Raw genomic sequence first — 19,685 nt, forward strand, 5'->3', positions numbered from 1 at the left:
GCACTTAGGCTGCTCTACTGCCGTCGCTTCATTCTTTGGCAGCAATTCGGCGACGGGTCCTTCCCTCCGAGAGAGACCCGCGGCTGAATTGCCACCGAAGACCCAGCCCTGCCCCAGGCCCCCTAAATCCTCTGGGTGGCCCTGATGCATTTTCTGGTGCAAATGCAAGAGTGCCAGAACCTTTGTAGAAATGAGGGGGCAAGGCCAAAGTGCCCCCTCCTGCTCCATGGCTGACTGCTCCAGCAGTGAGCCAGCTGCCTTGTCTTCTGGTGCCACAGCAGCCCCTGGTGGTTGAAAGGTGTAATTGCAGCTCTTCCCCAATGATCTACTATTTGGTGGGGTGTGGGGTGGTGGGAGAGAATATGCAGGGGACATGAAATCTGCACTTATGTTTCCGTTTCTGGTAGCGGAGACTAAAAGCATGACTTTTTTAAAGACCTCCAAATTGATTTATAGACTTCAGTTTATTACAACTCTTGGTAATCTGCTCCAGGATTAAAAAAAATATTCTTATCTCCCTTCTACATTTTGCTGAGGTCAATTTCAAATCCATGATTTATCAGACATATCGGATACATCCTATGTAGGGGATTATAAGACTGAGATCAAGTCAGATCAATCTGCTCCTTGATGAACTATTTTGGTCTCATTTTAAGGTATTCTTTCAAGACCCTGAATCATTCTTGTAGCTCTTCTCTGAACCCTCAATGCTTTTTAAATATTATTTTTAAAGTATGGACACTATTAATTGCATTCTAGTAATGGTCATATGCCATATATATAGTGGTAATATCCCTTTCCAATTTCAAATCAATATTCCCCTATTAATACTTCCAAGTATTGTGTTAACCTTTTTTGCCACAGCATCACATTTCATTATAAACATAGTACACATTCAGTACAATAGCAGAAATAAGATGTGCAGTAAAAATGATTTTCATATTGAGCATCAAAAGAGGTCAGAAATAGGGAAACAAATCCATGAAGTCTAAAAGTGAGCAGCACCAGACAAGCAAGAACTTATCTAATCACTAGTCGGCAGATCACTATAATAAGCACTTCAAACACCATCCTGCCTCTACCATACATTCATTAATTTTTTTAATATTATTTGACCAGCCTAAGTTTTGATTCAGACTTGGACTGCCAAACTGACTGAAACACTTAATGGCCTTTCTGGGTGAGGTTGTATAAACTGACACTCAAGTAATCAGAATTTTCCAAAAATCAGACAAAAAATAGCTCATGCAAATAATACCTTTGTCAAAATGAGATACATATGGACAGCAGAAAAACAAGCAGTATAAACATTGAATCACTGTTGGTGCGAGAGACAAGCTACACAGAGCTCTTCTTCAGGTCACAGAACTCTGTGTAACTCAAAAGCTTGCCATCCACTTAGCCAAAGAACGTACACATGCCCTGATCCCTATGTTCCCCTCTCCTTGTTATTTAGCTACACTGCAGACATTTGTTCTATGTTCTGTTGTCAGGACATGATGAAAGCATCTATGAGCCAGAAATCTGCTGCTTCTGGAGCAATCTTCTTGCTGCTCCTGGCTTCCATTGCTTCCTCACTGTGGCCAATGCCGATTCTAACTACTGTGACTAGTGATCTCTGGCCTTCTGAGGGCTTGTCTTCACTAAAGAGCTAAATCGGTGCTGCAGCATCCGAGGCAGAAGCAATGTCAATGGGAGTTGACATAGCATAGTGTGGACCCCATGGTAAGTAGATCTAAGCTACGTTGACTTGAGTTACGCTACTAATGTCACTCAAATTGCATAGCTTAGATTAAGCAACTGTGGTAGTGTAGACCTGCCCTTAGTCTTGACACTCTCATCCAGAAAGCCATCATGTGGTGGACAAAGCATGATATCACTTTTTTGGTACAAATAACAGTAACCGAATATGTATAACCCTAATCACACAACAACATGATCACTCACAGATCAATAACCTCCTATTCATTGGAATAAAAACTCCTCCCCAAAAGGTTTGATAATCATAAAAGGGTCACTGCCCTGGACAAATAGTAGAACAAAATGGATTTAACAAATATGTTCACACATATTATTTCCCCAGCTTTATGATAGTTGAACACTAAAAATGTTCACTGCTGCAAGTACATGGGTTTTAGTTTTGAAAGTAAATGTCTTTAAATGTTTACAGTGGTAACTAGAAAATTCATAAAATAATGGATTTGTGGTCGTATTGTGTCACTGATTTTTATGCAGAACTCTTTATTGAACTCAGTGGATAATTCCATTTTAAAAAACAATGGCACAATGATGCTAGAATAATAAAAATAATACAAATGTAATCCTTCATTATCAAAACAACAAATAATTCAGGAAAACAAAGGATCTTTTAGTTTTACTATGAGAAAAAAAATCATTTGTTTGTTCAGTTCTAAATATTGCTTCTGTTGTATTAAACTTTTTTATGTGCACAGTTTGAGAAAGTTATGAACTATTGTAAGCATAGCCTGCTGTTGCATAAGGGCTAAATTCTCCTGTCATTGGCCTTGCTCTGGATTTATACTAGTGTAACTATGAAAAGAATTTTGTTCTGTATAATGAAACAGAGTTTTCTTTGGGATCTGAATAGGAATTAAACTAGCTGATGATTTACAGTTCTTTTGGTTAAATTATTTATGTGCTATCTTCTGACTATTGCAATCAAAACTGTAAATCTTAGATCACTGTTCACCAAGAATATTATAAGACATTGATTGTAAAACTAACATAACATATAATACAACATTGTGAAATATAATCTATCATGCAATTGAGGCACTGATGACAAAATTATACAAAAGGTGATAGATTCATGACTTAGCTGCTGAAGTAGGATTTCTTGAGTATAGTAAATATATCAGACAACCCAGTCTATTTTCATGTCACTTGTGATATTACCCTTCCTATTCTTCATAAATACAACCTACCATCATAAAGAAGAATAAGACACAAAATCAACTAAAAGCAGCATAAAAAATTTCTACTAAAATATATGGCTCTTCTCCTTATTCATTAGGAGTGGGGTAGAGGGTGTGCGAGAGACTTTAACCTGGTGGTTAGGGGACTCACCTGGGAGAGGGAATACCCAGGTTGCAGTCCCTGCTCCAATGTATAGTTTCAACACGAGAGAGAGTCAGAGAAACCCGCTCCAGAATACTCTATATCCTGGTGGTTAGGGCACTTACCTGTAATATAGAAAATCCATGTTCAAATCCCTACTTTGAATCAGGCAGTGTGGGGATTTGAATCTGGGTTTTCCACATCCAATGTGAATGCTCTAAACACAGGAGTATGGGGTAGGGGAAGCACCATCCCCAATGGTTTTGTGAAGGTTGCCTAGTAAGTCCCCGTGTGATATATATATATATATATATATATATATACACACACACACACACACACAGAGTCATAGTGTGACTGGTCTTTAAGGGGAGATATATCTTCCAAACTAGGGTCCCTACCTGGAAGCTCCCCTTAAAGACCAGTCACACTTTGACAGTCCTCCTCTACCCCACAACCTTGCCAGTCATGAGGAAAATTCTTGGTATCCACCAGATCCTTTGACTTCAGACAGTTTGCCTCTCTGCCCACAGTATTTGTAGCTCACCTTCTGACATTACTGGTTAACTGAACTCTTTATGGAAGGTGTTATGTCCTAGGGGCAGCCGGTGTAGGAAGCAATCACTTGAGGCCAGAGAGTAGACAGCTAACCAAAACCTCCATTTTATTTACAGGAACAGAGAGCTCACTCAGCCGGTTGAAACCAGCTGAGCTATCCCTTAATAGTCTAACTCAGTTGCCATAGTAACAAAACCCATGACAACCAAATACACAACATATTCCTCCCCCCCTAATAAGAACATCCCCAAAATAAAACACACACTAAACTAGAGAAGGAGGGTAGACTGCCTCCATTCCCGGCTAAACCCTGGGGATTATTTTGCCCCATAACCGTGGGTTCGCCCTAACTAAAGATCCAGCCGATGAGGAGGCCTTCTGTCTCTAGGTGGATTACGGCGAACTTCTGGTGTTGTTGCACCCGAAAGTACTAGGGGCTCAGGGTCCGCAGCACGAATAGGTGAGGAGGTGGTATCAGCTCGTGCTGGGCAAAGGGGTATCTCAGCTGCCGGCGGTAATGGAGGAGAACAGTCAGGAACAGGTGACTCATGATTCGGTGTCTCACCAGGAGGGGTGAAGTCAGACCCCTCAACTGCAGATGCGTCCTGAAGACTGGCATGACCTGGCAACAGCTGATCTACATGTCGCCGCCAGGTAAGATTCTCTGCAGTCCGGACTGTATAGGAAACAGGTCCTGTTTAAGTGATGACTGTGGCCGGGACCCATTTAGCTCTGGAAGTATAATTCTGAGCCAAAACTGGCTGTCCTGGGCTAAAGGTTCGGTCTTTTGCTCTGGGTGCCCATCTGATGACTTGATATTGCTGCTGACGTTGCACAGTTTGTCTGGGTTCAGAAGGTTTCAGCAGATCAAAGCAAGTGCGCAGCTGTCGTCCCATCATTAGAAAGGCTGGGGAAGCCTGGGTCGTAGCATGAGGTGTGTTTCTATAGGAAAGTAAGAAGGTATCCAGACGCTTTTGAATGGAGTGTTGTCCCTTTGCTGATTTCAAAGCGTTTTTCATTGTCTGCACAAATCTTTCAGCTAATCCGTTGGTGGACGGATGATATGGTGCTGACGTGATGTGGTGTATCCCATTTGCCTTCATAAAATTTTGAAACTCCTGAGAGACGAACTGCAGTCCGTTGTCGCTCACAAGTTGTTCTGGCAGACCAAAACGACTAAAGAGTCCTCGTAGTTTTTGAATAGTACTCTCTGCAGTAGTGGACTGCATTATAGAGACTTCTGGCCATTTAGAATGGGCATCTACTGCCACCAAGAACATGCTTCCTTCAAGGGGGCCAGCAAAGTCAACGTGAATACGTTGCCACGGGTTTTCAGGCCAGTCCCATGGGTGTAGGGGTGCCAACTGGGGCGCATTTCTTACACCCTGACATGACATACAAGCTTTTGCCTTCTCTTCAATAGCACTGTCCAATCTAGGCCACCAAAAATAGCTTCGTGCAATTTCCTTCATGCGCACTATTCCACAGTGACCGGAATGTAGCTGTTCTAACATCTGTGATCTCAGGGGTGGTGGAATAATGACACGCCTCCCCCACAACAAACAACCAGATTGGACCGATAACTCCGTCCGCCTGGACATATAGGGAACAAGGTCGGGTGAGACCGGAGAGGTTTGTCGAGATTTTCCATGCATCACCAGGTCCATAACTTGGGATAATACTGGGTCAACGTGGGTTGCCTTCTTTATCTGAGTAGCAGTGATGGGTGTATTCTCTACCTGTTCAAAGTAGAAGATTTCCTTTTGGGCACTATCTTGATGTTTGACCGGTAAAGGCAACCTTGAGAGGCCATCTGCATTGCCGTGCAGAGTGGATTTCCGATATTTGATTTCATATGTGTGTGCAGAAAGTATCAATGCCCAACGTTGCATACGACTAGCAGCTAATGGGGGAATGCCTGTGTAGGGTCCAAAAATTGATGTCAGAGGTCGATGGTCTGTAAGAAGAGTAAACTTTCGCCCAAACAGGTACTGATGAAACTTCCTAATTCCAAAAACAATTCCTAATGCCTCACGTTCGATTTGGGCGTAGTTAGTTTCTGCTTTGCTTAGAGTGCGTGAAGCAAAAGCAATAGGTCTTTCTTCTCCCGAAGGCATAATGTGTGACACGACCGCTCCCACTCCATAAGGGGAAGCATCGCAGGCCAATTGCAGGGGTAAGGATGGATCAAAGTGCGTTAGAACTTCAGAATTTAACAATGCATCCTTAGCTTTGTTAAATGCAACATCACAGGCTTCAGTCCACTTCCAGGCCTTGTTCTGCCCAAGGAGCTCATGAAGTGGTTTTAGCAGTGTGGCTAACTGTGAGATGAACTTTCCATAATAGTTCAGTAGTCCTAGAAATGAGCGCAGCTGGCTTACATTTCGAGGTGGGGGAGCCTCCACAATAGCTTTAACTTTTGCAGGGGCCTTATGAAGACCTGCAGAATCGATGATGTGTCCCAAATATTCAACAGAGGGCTTGAAGAATTCACACTTGTCTTTGCGAACTCGTAGGCCATACTCTTCCAGTCTTTGTAGGGTAGCCTCTAAATTCTTTAAGTGATCCTCTTCATTTCTTCCAGTGACCAGGATATCATCCAGATAGCACTGAACTCCTGACAAGCCACACAAGATCTGGTCCATAGCCCTCTGGAACAGGGCAGGAGCCGATGTGATTCCGAAGGGTAGGCGACAGTATCGATAAAGCCCCTTATGAGTCACAATAGTCAACAGCTCTTGGGACTTTTCATCGATGTGCATCTGTAAATATGCTTGACTCAGATCAATCTTACTGAACTTTTGTCCCCCAGCCAGGCCTGCGAAGAGGTCATCGATGCGGGGAAGCGGGTATTGCTCTGCACACAACACTGGGTTGACAGTGACTTTAAAATCACCGCAAATCTGGAGAGAGCCATCTTTCTTCACTATTGGAACGATAGGAGTGGCCCATGAGCTATGGGTAACTGGTATTAGGACTCCATTGGTGACCAGGCGCTCCAGGTCTGCTTCAACTTTTGGCCTGATGGCATATGGCACAGTTCGGGCTTTCAGATATTTTGGTGGACTGCCAGGTTTAATGTTCAATGTCACAGTGATTCCCTTCATACTTCCCAAATCATCTCCAAAAACAGCAGCATGTTTCCTTAGTATAGGGGTTAGACTGGTTTCTTCTTTAGTCATCCGGTGCACTTCTGCCCAGTTCAGCTGAACCTTCCCAAGCCAAGACCTACCCATTAAGGCTGGGTAGTTACCTCTCACCACAAACAGTGGCAATTTAGCTGCCTGTCCATTGAGCTCCACCTTAACATCAATAGTGCCCAACATGGGCACAGCTTCACCTGTATACGTCTTCAGAACAGTTTTTGTTGCCTTAAGCGGAAGATGCTGTAGCTTTTCCTTATACACAGTCTCAGGAACCAGCGAGACAGCTGCACCGGTGTCTAGTTCCATGCGTATAGGTTTGCCCTCCAATAAGGGGGTTACCCAGTATTCATGTGAGCCCGCTGCCAAAGACAAAACATGCAGTGGCACTTCCTCTTGTGAGGCGGTGTCACCTTGATCATCCTGGGTCTGCTCTAGGGTATGCAAGGTTCCTCTTTTTGTCGGCCAGACCACAGGCCTCTTTTTCTTTTGTTTACAGGCACACTCAATGTGTCCCTTTTTGCCACAGTGTCGACACACCAGGTCCTTACACCAGCATTCTGATGCCTGGTGTCCTGGCTTACCACAGCGGTAACATTCTTGACTCTGCACCGTTTTATGGGTCGGTTCTTGTGATACTTTTTGCACCCTAGGGGGTGCACCGATGTATTGTGCCTCCCTTGTAGCCAGTTCCATGGAGACAGCAATATCAACAGCCTTATGTAATGTAAGCTGAGCCTCTGTCAGTAGGCGCTTCCGTATAACTTCACTGCAGAGGCCACACACTAACCTGTCACGCAGGGCATCATTTAACATCTCTTTAAATTCACAGTGTTCTGCTAGCTTTTTTAAAATGGCTACAAATTGTACAACTGTTTCATCTTCCTTTTGGTCTCTTTTGTGGAACCTATATCTTTCAGCAATTACCAGTGGTTTTGGGGAGAAATGAGACCCCAGGATTTCCACAATGTCACTGTAAGATTTAGTCTCAGGCTTAACAGGGTGTAGTAAGCTGCGTAGCAGAGAGTAGGTTTTAGCCCCTACAACAGTTAAGAATATTGGCACCTTCTTCGCTTCTGTAATGTCATTTGCAATACCAAAAAGCTCAAAACGCTCAGTATACACATGCCACTGCTCTGTATTCTCATCAAAAGGCTCCAGGGGCCTGGTCAGAGTAGCCATGATTTTTAGTTTCACTTTCACAGTCAGTGCAAACAAGCAGCTTTTTTTCTTTGTTTGGTCTTTACCTTGACTTCTACTTCCTTCTGTTACTGGAGCAGCACCAGGATCCCACCCTCGTCGCCAGTGTTATGTCCTAGGGGCAGCCGGTGTAGGAAGCAATCACTTGAGGCCAGAGAGGAGACAGCTAACCAAAACCTCCATTTTATTTACAGGAACAGAGAGCTCACTCAGCCAGTTGAAACCGGCTGAGCTATCCCTTAATAGTGTAACTCAGTTGCCATAGTAACAAAACCCATGACAACCAAATACACAACAGAAGGCCTGCTGTCTGGCTTCTTCCAACACAGCAAATTCCTTCTGGCACCTATTTATCACTACAATCTGGCTGACCATAGCTATCTCCCCCTTTTTGGGGGGGCGGGTTACTTGTGCCGACAGGTTTAGCATGCACTATGTTTTGGAATGTACTGTTCATGCAGAAACATAAAACTGCTTTCAAGTTTTAGCAGTTTAAGCATGTTCCACTAGTTGGCGATAAATTATAGAATGACTGAAACTGTAGGTAGAGATAGTAGCAGCTGATTATTACTATTTTATTTTAATTATACAACTTTAATGTTTAAAATAAGAAATAAAATAGGAAATAATTGGAGGTATTTCACTTACTTTGTGGCAACTGCTGGTAAATGTTGACTTTTTAATGGTGACCACTGTACATTTGTTAGTTAATAATTTGTAGTTGTTTTTTGATAGTTTACTCTTTCCTGACACAAGAAGGTGAATAGAGCTCACAGTTAAGTTTCTTCCTAAACTGAATAACTGAAACGTACACTCCTTAATTTTTGATATTTTTGTACTTTATACATGGAAAATGTGCATAGAATTCGCTCAGTTAGAGCTATCTATGAATTTTTGTTTGCTGTCTTCCCTGTCCTAGCAGGATGAGCACTCCCCACAACCATACAAAATGCAAACAAAGATCCAGAGGATATTTGAATAGCCAAGCATGATGACATGTGTATATATTTATTGTGTTAATTTATTTCAAGTTATTTCCATGGTAGAAGGTTATCTTCTCTTATTTGAATCATGCCAAAAGCTGACACGTATGCAGTGTTATAGCCATGTTGGTCCCAGAATATTGGAGAGACAAGGCGGGTGAGGTGATAGCTCTTATTGTACCAACTTCTATTGGTGAGAGAGACAAGCTTTCGAACTTACACAGAGTTCTTCTTCAGTGCTGGAAAATGTATTCCGAGAGACGCAGCTAAATACAAGGTGGAACAGATTGTTCAGCATAAGTAGCTAACACATATTTCAAGTGTCCATTCAAGGCTAAATGGCCAGCTAACACCTCCACCAGTCATAGAGAGGAAAGGAGAAAAAAGAGCTGGGGATGGGGGATAATGACTGTTGTAATATGTTATAAATCCAGTATCTCTATTCAGTCCGTGATTTTTAGTGTCTAGCAAAGTTATGAATTTAAGCTCCCAGGCTTGTATTTTGAAGATGTTATGCAAGTTTCCATTGAGGGTGAGGACTGAGAGGTCAGATATAGTGATCACTTTGTGAAAAGTGCTCACTCACAGGTGATATGGTGTTTTTGTCTTTTATAACTTTTCTGTGTGAGTTCATGTGAGAGCATAGTGATATCTCATTTCACCCACATAACTTTTATTGGGGCATTTTGTACAGTGGTTCTCAACCAGGGGTGCACATAGTCCAGGGGTACGCAGAAGTCTTTCAGAGGGTACGTCAATTCATCTAGATAGTATCTTTGTTTTATAACAGGCAACATAAGAAACACTAATGAAGTCAGTACAAGCTAAAATTTCATAGAGATGACTCATTATACTGCTGTATATACTATATCCAGAAAGGTAAGTATAATATTTATATTCCAATTGATTTATTTTATAATTATACAGGTAAATGAGAAAGTATGCAATTTTTCAGTAATAATGCGCTGTGACACTTTTGCATTTTTATGTCTGATTTTGTAAGCAAGTAGTTTTTAAGTGAGGTGAAACTTGGGAGTACACAAGACAAATCAGAATCCTGAAAAGTTGAGAGCCATTGCTTTAGTGCACTGTATGAGGTACACCACATGTTGCAATAGGCATGGGTGAAGACCCATTTCTCTTGAAAGGTGTGTTGGGGAGGGGGAGCAGTTGAGCAACATAGCAATGGAGATATGTTAGGATATGCACAGAGTATCATATAATGATAAGAGAACAGGGGGCATTAAAGTACATTTTGGCATATATTTTAGCTTAGAATTAAGCAAAGCTACTTCACACATTGCCATCAGCAAAATCAGGAAATTCCCTTTCCAGAGAAATAGCCTAAACATTTAACCTAGATGTCTCTTCATCATTCTCTTTCCCAGAATATTTTAAGAATTTTTTGAAGTACATCTCTTTGGAAAATTTAGATTCCTATTTTGAGAAGTTAGTTGTATACCACCTTTTATCCCAAGGCGGCTATTATTACAATGAAATATCCTTCTGCCTTTTCTGTACAACTCCTATAGATTTGAAGTTATCAGTTATATGAATTTTTTCCTTCTTCCTCTCTATCAAGTACAGTATGATAGCCAGCCATATCTGTCAGATACAGTATATAACAATTCATTTTTCCTATTGCAGCGTGATGGAAGCAACAGTATAATCAGCTATACAAACATACAATTACATTCTATTATCTGCAATTAGATAGCAGGCACATTCTAACAGCTCTATTTAAACTTGATTAATTAGCAATTTTCAACTACTATTAACATAAAGAATGCTGCTTTACACACTATCAGTTCTTTTTTGCCTTAAACATAAACCTAATTGTTTAAAAAAATATATTATTGGAGATTTGATTTTTAGACCGCACAAATAAGTGTATCAAAACTATGGCCTGAATCCTGCAATGAGCTCAGATGATGTTCACAGGATCTCTATATACTTGCAGTTCATTGCTGGAACAGGGCCAACATTCTACCAGCCAAGCTATTGCTGAGATATGGCTTTACAAAACAACATTTCAAGGCTTCAGCAGAAGGTAAAAATACTTCAATTTTCACAAATGCCATATCACAAAAAACATCTTGCTCATTTAACTTCCAGCTTTGGATCAAATATTTTCCTCTGGCAGGCAACCAAAGGTATATAATTCCAGGTGAAAAGCATTTTTAATAAAAGCATTTTGGTTTTGAAGGGTGTCTGCATCAGGCTTAAAATGGAAAACATGTTACAAACTTAATGATGTAGTGTTCTGGCTCTATTAAAAGCAATTATAAGCAATGGCTGACTTCAGGGTATTTTTTTATTACTTTTGCAAATTTAAATCAATTTAGTCTGAAGGTTGGAGAATAAGAACAGTTGCTGAGCATTTTATATTTTTGAAGACATCTGAAAGAAAAATGTCTGAGTTCATAAAAAGGCCTGCCAAAATCTTTGTTACTCACAGGGCAAAAATAAATGAGAAGTAAAGTACCCTTAAAACTATTTTCTCAATTAGGAGGCCTCTGTAGTTATTAAAAGAACATATCATAAACTGAACTTTTCATGGGAAATACATTGAGTAACATGGATTGTATATTAAATAGTATCTAAAATGGGGAAGGCACTCAAACTTATACATGTACAGCAAAATCTGACAAGTTATTGGCCGAGCAAAGCAAGGCCCTACATTCAACTTGATAACATTTCTCTGTTTACCTGTCTGTAAAAGAACACCTAGTACTTACTAACTAGAAGAGCGAAATCTGCAACAGATAGCTTCAAAGTAGCCATTTTAGGGTTGCAGCTGTGTGTCTCTGCCAAATGTATAGGTTCAGCCCTTAGAAATGCATGATAGGTGGAAAAAATCCTATAAGAGGGCCTTCCTCCTCTAAGGAAAGTCAATAGCTGTGACACAGTTCTGAAAGGTGCCTTGGTGGAGGGGGAAAAGGGTTATTTCTACATTCTTAGTGTGTGAAGTAAGATCAAAGCCATTTTGCAGCTAATTACTGCTTACTAATTTCTTTCTCTTTAGCTATTCAGTTTCTATTATTTATGTTTGGTGCTGTGTGAATAACTGATTGTGTTGGCAGATCTGAAAAATGAAAGAAATTTGTTTGGAGTTTACCCAAAACAAAAGTTGAATTTTTTTGGCAAGCTGGGGGGTGTGCGGGGAGGAAGGTCATACAGATTTTGTTTCTAGCAAAGCAAGATGTTTTGTTTGTGTTAATGGCTTTTTAAAGAAAACTGAAAAAAGATTTTAAAAGTCACTTTGAATGGAAAAATCAAAGATGTTCTGATTTACTTTGATCTGCCAAAAAAAAAAGTGAATTTGACAGAAATTTGCAAAATATTTCAGTTCACCCGAATCTGCGTTTTTGGACAATTTTTTGTTTGTTTGAAAATTTCCCCCCAGCTTTAAATATATTGTTCCAAATAGGAACATACATGAATTGCTCATGGCAGCATCAACGGTACCTAGAACACCTAGCACTAGGTGGCTAAATATGGATATAGTGATATCTGACTGCTGCTTTAACTTAAAGCTATTGTAACATAATGAGGGAACTGTTCTGAATTGTTCTTAAAATAGGTATACATAAGAATACTGTCTGGGGACATGTGACTGTTTAAGGATCAGAACAAAGAGTTGCTTCTAACAGTAAATATCAACACTTCTAAGAATAAAGATTACAATACTGTCCCTAATCCCACTTTTGCTCTTTGCTTAACTGTAGAGTTTCTCCCTGGAATCTTTCTTAGCTGTGTCCTGCCAAGCTTCCCACTTTAATAAATATAATACATAGTCCTACACAATATTACTGATATTGTTGTAGTGCCTACGAGCCCTAGTCATGGGCTAGGACCTGACTGTGCCAGACACTGTACGAACGCTGCACCAAACAGCTTAAAATCTAAGTATGAGACAGCAGATGGACAAAGGGATGTTATTTTGGCCTTCAGACAATGCCCCAACATCTCCAAACTCATAATCAGAATCAAGCCCCCTCCCCCAGACTAGGACACACCAACTGAAAGCGGCACCAGACCCTGCCGGAGCAGATGCAAAATTTGCAGACGTATCTCCACAGCTACAATGATCAACAACACCTCTCACAAGACACCTTTCAAGATCCAGGGATCCTATACCTCCCTATCACAACATGTTGTGTACCTCACCCAGAGCACTGAATGCCCAAGCAATAACTGTGTGTGAAACCAGACAATCACTACACACACACAAACTCACACAGGAAAATGATAAAAGACAATATATATATCAGCTGTGAGTGAGCACATGAAGCGAACACTATATCTGACCTATCAGTCCTCATCCTCAAAGGAAACCTGCACAAAAACCTTCAAATGATAACGCTGGAAGCTTGAATTCATAACTTTGCTAGACACTAAAAATCATGAATGAATAGAGACACTGGATTTATGACTTATTACATCAATCTATAACCCACTAAAACCACCCCAGCAGCTACCCACCCCACCACCTCCACTTTGCCCCCTGTGACTGGAAGGATGGTAACAGGCCACATCACCTCGAATGGCTCCTTGAAATTTGTGTTAAACTATTTATGCTAAACAATCTGCTCCACCTTGTAGTTAGCTATGACTCTAAGTAAGTGTCCCAGAGCTCACAAAGAGCTCTGTGTAAGCTCAGAAGCTTGTTTCTCTCTCTCTCTCTCACACCACAGAAGTTGGTCCAATGAAAGATATTACTCACTCATCTTGCCAGAAAGTGGTCTATTGTAAATTTATGTGAGTTTAATAAATAAAGAAAGCATGTTGTGATAAATGAAGGGGGGGCTCACTTTTATAGACACCCCGCCAGCTAGTTAGCTATAAAGTCCTTCTTGATGGCTGTTTGTTCATCCTTTACAGGTAAAGCAAGCAGCAAAGTCTCCCAGGTAAAGGAAAGGGAGTGGGCACCTGACCAAAAGAGCCAATGGGAAGGCTAGAACTTTTTAAAATGGGGAAAAAATGTCCCCTTTGTCTCTATTGTTTCTCCAGGAAAGAGGGAAACAGGGAGCAAGTTATGCTATGAGAAGCTTTAAGCCAGGTGTAGCGGCCTAGTAAAGGGCAAAGAGGTACTGGGGGTTGCAAGGGACAACCCAGGGGTAGGACAAAGCAGCAGGTCCAAACCCCTTTTGCCTGTGATGAGTGGGCTGATACTGCAGTCTGCCCCAGGGTGTGGGGCTAGACCATGACTGTCAGTGGCCACTACTGAGGCGAAGTGGGGATAGTAGGGTGGGGGTTCCCCTGGGAGGGGGAGACCCAATTATAGTTAAAGGGGCACCGGGTCCTGGGAGGGACACGGGGCCGATAGGAAAAAGGGGGATCACCGGCCTGCAGAGGGCGCCCCGGGCTGAAAGAGAGCTAATTCCCTGGAAAAACCAGCAGGAGGCGCCACGGCGGTGAGTAGCGCGTTTACACCAGGTATGATCATAAATCATCAGATCATACCTAGAACTACTTATTTGGAACCCTAAATGTGTAAGTAGATCAGGAATATTTAGAAAGATGCAATTAGGTTTATTTCTGTTTCTTTCTTATGGCTAGTGGATTCCCGTGTGATAATCCCAGATACTTTTGTTTGCTTGTAATCTTTAAGCTGAATGCCCAAGAAAGCTATTTGGGGTGCTTAAATTTTGGAATTGATCTTTTAAAATCTAGCAAAAGCCTAAGTTCCAGATGTATTTTCTTTTTTGTTTTTAATAAAGTTTACCTTTTTTTAAGAAGAGGATTGGATTTTTGATGTCCTAAGAGGCGTACATATATTGTTTGTTTAGCTGGTGGCAACAGCTAATTGCCTTTGTTTTCTTTCTCAGCTCTTCCCGGGGTGTGTGTGTGTGTGAAAGGGCTTGATGGTACCCCTACAGGAAGTAATTCCCAAGTGTGTCTTTCTGGGTTACAAAAGGGGTTTTACATTTGGGTGGTGGCAGTGTTTACCAAGTCAAGGTAAGAGAAAAGCTTTAACCTTGGGTGTTTAATATAAGTCTGGAGTGGCCAGAATTAATTTTTAGAATCCTTGCGGGCCCCCACCTTCTGCACTCAAAGTGCCAGAGTGGGGAATCAGCTTTGACACATGTAAACTACATTTTGACAGTCAAACAACTTGCAACATAAAAGTAACAGAGGTCTCCAATTCCTTATAGCCAAATTATTAATTGCACTTGGAAAAAAAGAGAATGATATACGTTGGAGAATAATCCTGCTCATGTACAGCAATTTTACCGTGTCAGATTACCATTGAAACTGGTGCAGTCTGCCTGTTTCATATATTTATCTTTGTGTAAACACCAGGCATTGCTCGAACATCTTAAGTTCAAAACATGTCAATATCTCTCAGATTCTTACCGGTCCAGTTGCAACATCGGGATTTGTTAGCATCAGATTAAGTACAGTATGGTTACATAGATTCAGAAGTAGATTGTTGGAGTTTTCCTCGGTTTTTAGCATACTGAACTGTAAGTTGTTTATGGTATTGTAACAAGTATACATATTGTACTGGAATGTCTATAATTTGGAATTCTATCTTAAATGCAAACTATATACAAGTGCCAAGTATTACTTATATCCCTGATAGTAATAAGAACATAACAATGGTCATACTGGGTCAGACCAAAGGTCCATCCAGCCCAGTATCCTGTCTACCGACAGTGGCCAATGCCAGGTGCCCCAGAGGGAGTGAACCTAACAGGTAATAATCAAGTGATCTCTCTCCTGCCATCCACCTCCACCCTATGACAAACAGAAGATAGGGACACCATCCCTTACCCATCATGGCCATTAATGGACTTAACCTCCATGAATTTATCCGGTTCTCTTTTAAACCCTGTTATAGTCCTAGCCTTCACAACCTCCTCAGGCAAGGGGTTCCATGGGTTGACTGTACACTGTGTGAAGAAGAACTTCCTTTTATTTGTTTTAAACCTGCTGCCCATTACTTTCATTGGTGGCCTCTAGTTCTTATATTATGGGAACAAGTAAATAACTTTTCCTTATTCACTTTCTCCACACCATTCATGATTTTATATACCTCTATCATATCCCCCCTTAGTCTCCTGTTTCCAAGCTGAAAAGTCCTAGTCTTTTTAATCTCTCCTCATATGGGACCCGTTCTAAACCCCTAATCATTTTAGTTGCCCTTCTCTGAACCTTTTCTAATGCCAATAGATCTTTTTTGAGATGAGGAGACCACATCTGTATGCAGTATTCAAGATGTGAGTGTACCATGGATTTATATAAGGGAAATAAGATATTGTCCATCTTATTCTCTATCCCTTTTTTAATGATTCCTAACATCCTGTTTGCTTTTTTGACTGCCACTGCACACTGCCTGGATGTCTTCAGAGAACTATCCATGATGATTCCAAGATCTCTTTCCTGATTAGTTGTAGCTAAATTAGCCCCCATCATATTGTATGTATAGTTGGGCTTATTTTTCCAATGTCCATTACTTTACATTTATCCACATTAAATTTCATTTGCCATTTTGTTGCCCAATCACTTAGTTTTGTGAGATCTTTTTGAAGTTCTTCACAGTCTGCTTTGGTCTTAACTATCTTGAGCAGTTTAGTATCATCTGCAAACTTTGCCACCTCACTGTTTACCTCTTTCTCCAGATCATTTATGAATAAGTTGAATAGGATTGGTCCTAGGACTGACCTTTGGGGAACACCATTAGTTACTCCTCTCCATTCTGAAAATTTACCATTTATTCCATTCATAATAATATGAACAAACTTATTTTCAACTGATAAGCTTCTTATTTCCTTGTGGCAATCTTAACCTTCCTCCACGGTTCTATCAAGCCTGATCGTCATTCAATTTCTCATTTATACCTTCTGAAATCTAACTACGGTGTTTCAATTTCACTCCTTACAAGAGTGTTTCCAGTGAGAAAATACTTAACCAGCCCAGTGTACTTCCTGAGGCAATTTGTTCAAGACACTTTTAACATCTTTATTTAAAACTGAAATCCATTCTACCATTTGTTTTATGGCCTTTGTTCCTCTAAAATGTTCTTTTGATGGAGCCTTTCTATGGATTTCCCAGTGAGCACCTGAGTTATTCATGCTGAGTGATGATGCAGAACACACCTGAGCATAAGACTTGATCCTGCAACATGGATAGACCCCTGTAGATAATGAGTTCTTTTGATTATTTATTGATAGAGACATCAACTGGTCAAGCTCAGGTTTGCTTTCTATTAATCAAAGCCTAGGCATCTCAGAACAAACAGCACAAACAGAAAATGTTAACTCACCAATTCCGGGATACCAGGCCTGTCTTCCCACACTGGTGTGCATTACAACAGTTTCAATGGACTTTTGTAGACATGATGTTTATCCCCATATTATAATTTGTGGCTATTGACATGATTGTCATTTATCAGTGAAGAAATGGTACCAATCTAATTAGAAATGGCTGATATGTTCCATTTGTGCTAAATTTCCAGCATAAATGTAACTTGTGTGTACCCTTTTAACCCCAGAGCTTAGCATGTATTTAAAACAAAAGCGTTTTAAACAATTAAATATTAGTTACCTGTATAATCAATATTGCCCATTGTAGCGAGTCGGTGTGGCTTCCCTCCGGGCCAGCAGAGGGCGCTCCCTGCCAGACGCCCAAGTGGGCTGAGACACCACTTCCTGGTCCCGCCCCCCGGAAGTCAAGGGGCGGGACAGGAAGTATAAAGGGAGGGCGCCAGAGCTCAGTCAGGAGCCAGCAGCCGCCGGGAGCAGACGTGCCGGCGGGAGCTCCTGCCTGGGAGCCCCCTAGGAACCAAGGCAGCTGTCCCGACTGGCCCCCGGTTCCCCGCGCCCACTACGAGGAGGAACCACCAGGACTACCCCAGGACCGGTACTGGGACGAGCCGCCGGATCGCCCCTGCGCCCCCCCGAAGAGGAGCCGCCGGGGCCTCCCCGGGCCTACTACCCGGAGGAGCCGCCGGAGCAGACCGGGCCGGACTTCCCGGAGGTGCTACCAGACCTCCCACCAAGCCCGGACCCGGAGGAGCCGAGGACCTTTGACTGGCCCGAACCTGGTACAAGTGTGCAGGTAGGCCCTGAGGGGGATATGGAGTGTAGCCCGGGGATAGCCGACCCCTGTCAGGCTACGGACACTGAGGTCCCCATGTCAGTGTGTTGCGGTCAGGACCCCACTGACCAGCGGCCGTGAGAGCCGCTAATAGGGCCCCGGGCTGGAACACAGTGGAGTGGGCGGGCCTGTGTTCCCCCTGCCACCCCACTCGCGGGTGGCAGTTTCCCCCTCACATCAGCGCTCAGGCACAGAAGCCTGCGATATTGCCTTTGCTGTTGCCCAGCCCCTGCTCCAGAGGCCTGGGCCTATATTGACTTTGCTGTTGCCCAGCCCCTGCTCCAGAGGCCTGGGCCTATATTGACTTTGCTGTTGCCCAGCCCCTGCTCCAGAGGCCTGGGCTTATATTGACTTTGCTGTTGCCCAGCCCCTGCTCCAGAGGCCTGGGCTTATATTGACTTTGCTGTTGCCCAGCCCCTGCTCCGGGGGGCCTGGGCCGAATTGACTTTGCTGGTGCCCAGCTCCCGCTAGAAGGGTCTGGGCCCAAGGACTGCTGTCCTGCTGCCCGCCCTGACTGAGGGCCGGGGCGTATACTTATAGACTGTGTGCCTTGAGGTCAGCCCCTGCCTGAGGGTCTGAACCCCTGAAACCTTCGGGAGACTGATTGCCACCCGGCCCCTGGATCCAGAGGGCCCGAGGCGTAGGGTTGAGCTAACCCCTGATTCTTGTCGCCCATCATTTAGAGGGGACAAGGGGCGAGTCGGTGTGGCTCCCCTCCGGGTCTGCAGGAGGGTTGAGCCCCGACTCGCCAGCTTACACTGGTGCCTTCTCTGAGGACCGACGACCTCCTACCCTGTGAGTAAGGGTAATAAAGCAGAGGGGAGGGGTATACCTACCCCTCCGAGGACCAAGAATGGACATGGAGCGCCTGATTCAGCGCCTTGTGGAAAGCCAAGAGCGGCAGCAGGCTGCTCAGCTGCAACAGCAACAGCACCAGCAGGCCGCTCAGCATGAGCAACAGCAGCAACGGGATGCCGCCCACCTCCGGCTCACCCAGGAGCTACACGCGGCCCAGATGGAGCAGCAGCAGCAGTTGCTACAACAGCTGGGGACCCAGCTCCAACAGCTCTGGGTTACCCCCCCTCGCCCCACGGGAGGACCGGCTGGCGAGGGGCCAGGAGCCCCCCGGATGGCGGCTCCCCTCCGCTTGACTAAGATGGGCCCGGATGATGACCCCAAAGCTTTCCTGGTCACTTTCGAGCGCGTGGCCCTAGTCGCAGGGTGGGCCCGGGAGCATTGGGCCACACTGCTGGCCCCGTACCTGACCGGGGCGGCCCAGATGGCTTACCGAGACCTAGCGACTGAGGACGCGCGCGACTATGACCAGGTAAAAGCGGCTATCCTAGACGCACTGGACATCAGCCCCGAGACATTCCGGCAAAGATTCAGATGCCAGGCGTATCCACCGGGCGCCCGGCCGCGGGCAGTGGCACAGATGTTAAAGGAGGCCGGCCGCCGCTGGCTCCTCCCCGAGCTCCGGACCGCAGAACAAGTGACCGAACAAGTCATTTTAGAACAGTTTGTTAACATCCTGCCCTCCCGAGGAAGGGCCTGGGTGCTTCGCCATCGCCCGGCGACGCTCGGGGCGGCGGTGTCGCTTATGGAAGACTTCCTGGCC

The 19,685-nt window shown here is 43.4% G+C and overlaps 1 long non-coding RNA gene across 3 annotated transcripts in view; it reads right to left on the minus strand.

Annotated features, from left to right (window-relative positions):
- LOC123364959 overlaps positions 1 to 19,685 on the minus strand; it is a 53,262-nt gene that overhangs the window by 16,004 nt on the left and 17,573 nt on the right. The window lies entirely within an intron of this gene.

This window comes from Mauremys mutica, chromosome 2, assembly GCF_020497125.1.
Source record: "Mauremys mutica isolate MM-2020 ecotype Southern chromosome 2, ASM2049712v1, whole genome shotgun sequence".
NCBI classification, from domain to species: Eukaryota; Metazoa; Chordata; order Testudines; family Geoemydidae; genus Mauremys; species Mauremys mutica.